Genomic DNA, 6078 nt, shown 5'->3' on the forward strand with positions numbered 1-6078 from the left:
GGGTGAGGTTGGTTATCGAGCAAAGACACCTGTGATAAAAGTCTAAATTTGAATAGAAAGAAGTCGAACAATATATAATTAGAAAGATAAATGTCCAAACACCGAATCCATTGCAAAAAAAGAGACTCCGTGCACAGACGTTGCATCGAGTTTCTGTCGTCGATCCAAAATTTCGCCCAGGCCTCTCCATCAGCGCAAAATGTCGGATGTGTGATCAAGGATGAGGTAATATTTAGTTTATAAACTAAGTTCAATTTTTCCATCAAACTTTTGGTCATAAAATGGATATAGGGATCGTTTGCTAAAGTTTTGTTGTTGTTGTTAAGAAATCAATTTTCTCTTCAGACAATGGACAAATTAATTCCGAATTTTCAGTGCTTAAATGTGGAAAGTACATGAAGGAAACTCCTTTTTTAAATCTGGTCCATAAGATATTTCGGCTAAAATTTCAAGATTTTATTTTAACACATGAGAACAGGTTTCTTTGATATTTTACCTTAGTGTTTAACCCTTTTTTGCTGCCTTGTTTTACTATTGAGTTTACTCATTCGCATAATTGGACAAAAAATGGATCGTTTTGGTAATATGTTGCTGTTTTTGTGTTATGAAAAAAATCGCTCTATTTTTTTTTCATTTGTTCCTGAATTTTTTGTGAGATCTGATATTTCATCTAAAATGCGCTGTATGGTTTCAATTTCGAGCATGTTTTATGACATCGTGATGGCTGTTTTCCACGTTTTATGACATCGGGACGACTGTTATCGGTAGTCCGCTGTGACAGATTGCAAGTACGTACTACGACGTTTTGGATTTCGTGTCCATATTTTTGTGCACCACTCTCTTGTTAGTTAGTATTAGTCTCTGATCACTAGACCAGCGTACTAAAAGCATAATTCTAGTAGTTGGAGTCAAAGTTTTAAATTTCCGGACTCCGGATTTTAGAATATTGAAATTTCTGTGCGCCATTTTGTTTCATTCCGGCATCACATCTGAATATTTAATGTTTGCAAAAATCGAATTGAAGTTTAATCAAACAATTTCAAAGATTGGTTTTAAATTATGCAAAACGTTTACATTCGGAAGAAACCGAATTAAAATTTGTTTCTTTTTGAATTTTAAAGAAATCGTTGGATTAAATGGAATTAGACAGTAAATCGAGTTCACCAAGAATGGAAAAATAAAACGGCATGCATGTATGTATGTTTATTCGTCTCGTAAAAGCAATATAAAAGAATTGGTAATTATAAATACTGGAGACGGGATGTATGCACAAGACCATACTTGCCTAAAACATGAATGTGCGGCATTCAACCTCTTTGATATATATAAATTATAATAGAATCAAATACGTATAATATGGTCCTTTATACAGACAGTTGTGCAGTAGTAACAGAGGTAAGGGTGAAGTATATCCAGAATATGTTGCATAATAAACGAGAGGAAAGCCGATAAGACGGATTATTTGTAGAACAGAATTTTCGATAAGACAACTTAATCACAATATAGAATTTTCGTGTTTATACCGAAGATGCCGAACTACGGGTATTTGGAATCTACCAATCAAAATACCACTGTATATATCACTGGGATGAAAAACGTGGAGACGGGCCATGAGCGCTAAACTCTCAATTTACATATACCAGCCGATACAATCGCTGGAACAAAATTTCTAAATTAAAGATTTTATCAACAGAATGAATTGGATGTTTAAATAATTAATTACTTATATATTATTCACATCACAATGCGTTTTAATACTTCACAATATACTTATCCACAATCAAAATTGACTTTTTGAACGATAATTTATTTTTCTCCTCGGGAGAGCAACTCTGACAAGGCAGCTCAACCAACGCTAGTGGTTGAACGTGAAAGTATACTGTTCACGTTTCCTAGCCGGTGGATTCATCTCTACCAAAGAATTTATCGGTTTTTTAGGAGGAAGGGGGGGGGGGGCTTTGTGTTTGCTGTAATATTGCTAAAATTCTTCAGTTCTTTGATATTGGACATGTTTAGTGGACATAACGATCGTTTTGATGTTCTTGATCGTTGACACGTTCTGAGGAAATCGCATTTCTCTTTGATTACCAATTGCTTGGAAATTTTCAGTGGTTAAAAATGGCATTTTTCTCCAGAAGGCTATTACCTCATTTTTGCTATGACGTCATCAAAATTATGTGGCGCTACGTGTCCATATATTTGAGCATAGTTCTTTTGGTAATATAATACTTATTCGTTCACACATTATAAACCAATGATATTTTACAAAGGCGAGGTTTCAACTTGCAAATAGCAATAAAATTAGAGATTGCATATTGCTAATATTCTTTATTATTACTATTGGAGTTGGATTATTTAGGCAGAATTTGGAGTCAAAGTTTTCAGATCCAGAATCCGGAGCCATATTCGGTGTTGTCTCTCATCACAAGTTTTTGTAACCTTGTCTGAAGCGAATGTATATTATTATTCCACATAGTGTATTGTTCCGATAAAATGGCATTGTGCCCCAAATTGTTCGTATATTCAACACCGATTGTCTAATCATGGTTTGGCGCGCAGAGTTTTTACACCTGCCGACCAGTATTAGCATAACTTTACAACGATTTGTAAGATCACAATCAATCATTTGTGTCATCATAATTATAATTCTGTTGCATTATCACCGAACAATCTTAATAATTTTAAATTATTTGTTATTAAATCTGTCGAAATCGGGTACGATTTCAATATTTTTGTAAAAAAAGACTTTTATCAAACACAATCTAAAATTTAGGTTTTTTGACCCAAAATTCACTGCGTCTCCAATATACATCAAAGATTATTTTACGCGCGTGTAAATTTGCGTCACGATAACATTATAATGGTGCGATTGTTACATTATAATAGCGTAAGATGGTGTTAGATAATCGTCTCATTTTTCATGGGACATGTCTTACTAGCAGATTTATTTTAACACAGCGGTTTTGGAACTTTTTGTTCGTGCGGCGCACTTACAGGAAAAAAGGTAATAACGCTTAAAGACTGGTTTGGTTTTGCCTTTATTTCCATTCATATTCCAGCTGGGCTCAGTCTGCATCGATTACAACCTGACCACAGTAAGGGTCGCCATGTTTTACATGTTCCATGAGTTCACGATTTTATGGCCTCGACGGTATGGCGAATCGTGTTATATGTTACTGGGAATACGCCCGCTACGTTACCATTGACAGGTCACGGCTTTTTTCATCGTCAAGTTAATGTGTCTGAAACAAACAACTGGCTGACAGAGGTGGACAAGGCTTTTTGACCCAGGGCCATAAATTTCGCTTACCTAGACTGGCGGGCCATGTAAACATAAAGTTTTGTTAATTAACGTCCCCATAACATGAAAGTCTGTGGAAACCTAAAATACAACATATCACGATCATAATAAAACAAGCCCATTGTACCATACAGATTTCAAAGGCAACAACTATGTAGTGCATGAAGAATTGGTTAAAAGCAGTTATGGCAGCATCAGGCGGGCCAGATTGAATCACCAAACGGACCGGATTTGGCCCGCGGGCCGTGGTTCGACATAAGATTAAGCTGTCCTCTATTGGCTTTCTTCTCTTCCGTCATATGATGTGTTCTTCATATTTATCTCGAGATGAGCCAATAATATAAGACAGCTCAAACTTATGGCGTAGTTATGAATGCGCGTAGCAAGCAAAGATGTTCTAATATCATTTCTAGCAAATCAATCATTCTAAATTGAGTGCCCGGTACAAGAACCTCTAAACCAGAAATAAAACAAAAATAGGACACATGTCAAAATAGGTACGTTCCTTAGAAATGAGGACAGAAGCATTTATATTTATTTTTGACACCCTATTTTTTTAATGAGGAAACCTATTGTCAGTGAGTTTTGTACATAAGAGAACCCGTTCTTAACATTTTAAATTCCGTCACTGACTAATACGATATACGGAGCAACTCTATTCATTTCCGTGTTCTTTGACTCCGAAGAGATATCACGTATTAGTTTATTATAATAACATTCTAACATACAATTTTTCCGGCTCAAAAATTCTGTTTTCGAATTTAACAGCAACTGGGACGCCGTTGGAAAGCGCGGAAAATCTTTGTCTGTTTATGTCGTCATAAATATTCAACAATGTCACTTCCTATTACGAGTTCGGGGACTGTCTGTGTTAGCCGAGTGAATATACCCTCTGCCCATAGTTTTCACTCCCTTTACACAACTTGATCTAAAGTAAGGGAACAAAATTTGTCACCTCCATAGTGGTACACACACTTCTGGAGCGCCATCTCTTTGACTCAAAATTTTTGTTTTCGAATTTAACAGCAAATGTAACGCTGTTGAAAAGCGCGGGAAATCTTTGTCTGTTTATGTCGTCATAAATAATGAAAAAATGGCAATTCCCGCTGCTATAATAACGTTTTTTTTTTAAATATTGATAGAAACAAATCTTGGCGTCGTCGGAAAATCTGGAAAGAGACCTGGAGTTGGGAAGAGGGTGGTTTTTGAATTGATGAGACCTGTTATTGAGAAGTTTCAAAATAAGAAAACCCGTTTCAAATTACGTTGATCAACTTACAAGGCTATAACTTTTATTTATTCCTAAATTTTCTCTGGATACTATGATATTTCACTCAAATTTTTACTATATTTTCCACGGGAATACGGTGTTTATTTCATTTAATAATGAACAATGACAATTCCCGCTGATTTAACACTGTTTTTTTTAAATATCGGTAGAAACCTTGGCATCTTCAAAAAAAGACCTAGCATTGGAGTAGAGGAGAATTGCTCTTGCTAGTGATAAATATAGCACTGATACATAACGCATCTTTTCCAACATTTCCGAGGATTGTAGTAAAAAGCATTTCATCCACTATGGTAATAAATAATGGCAACGTAGGTAAAATTGCCCTATGCTCATTTCGCAGGTTGCGCACCTCTGGTCCACCTTGATGGTGGATGGAGTCGTAATTGACCAGTTTTACGCGAAACATCTTGCGAGGAGTCCAGCGATCTTCCACGTTAACAATCATTCGAACCAGTGATGCAAATTAGAATTCGAAGCCATGGTACAGGTGCGACCTCTTGTGTTCACAGGTAGCTTAAACTTGTTCTGGCGATATCGAGGTCGTTTTTTAAAAGCTGGGAGTCCCTTCTAATGTTTTTCGGAATCCGCGGCCTTGGACAGAACAGGCTTCATTTTGCGATAGCAGGGAGACAGCGATCACTACAGACTTTCCCTCTAAAATCTATGTATATGTTCATAAAATCTCAAAATTGCAAAGGGAATTTGTCTTTACCATATATATGTACTGTTTTGGCCCTCACAGATGTATTAAAGGAAGTAAAAAAAACTCAAACAATTACTGATTAAAAAACAACAAACCTGGTTAAGATATATTGAAAACTGACTTCATAACAAAATTGAAATTTTAAACGGTCTTTATGGACACCCTGTATTATAAATATCGCGCACTTTCGAAAAAACTGCTTGTGCCGGTCTATTTAGGATCACGATAATGAAAACAATATATTTTTCACTATCCGTTAAAAGTACAAAATATGAGATCAGTTTTAATCGTTTTGCTATACACCGGTTGTGGTTCACTCATTTTCGAAACGAATATACCTGGTGGCAATAATGCGCTATTATGGCGTCGCAAATCGTCTATTATTGAATGTCAAAGTCCTTATGCAAAAGCCTAGTTCAAGCCTAAGGACTGGGCGCAACAATGTCATACATTCTTTCAATATAAGATATTGTTTGCACAACTCGTAATAATTCAGCTGATGGGAATGTCAGCACCGTAATGATTACATATGCTTAAAATCTCTTAGGAATTTAGAAGTTACAAACTTGAGGAAGACAAAACATAATTAGGAGCCCCCCCCCCCGCATTTGAATTGATTTTTCCAAAAGCGTACCGAAATACCCATCTATCAGTAAATGCTTCGGGAAAACAACTGGTAAATCGTATAACCGACATTGATTGACCCGACGAGATGTCATGGCTTGTAACATAAATGAGTCGTCTTAACGAAACTGATCTAAAACGAATAACTCGTCATCTATT

This window comes from Styela clava, chromosome 5 (genome assembly GCF_964204865.1).
Source record: "Styela clava chromosome 5, kaStyClav1.hap1.2, whole genome shotgun sequence".
NCBI lineage: Eukaryota > Metazoa > Chordata > Ascidiacea > Stolidobranchia > Styelidae > Styela > Styela clava.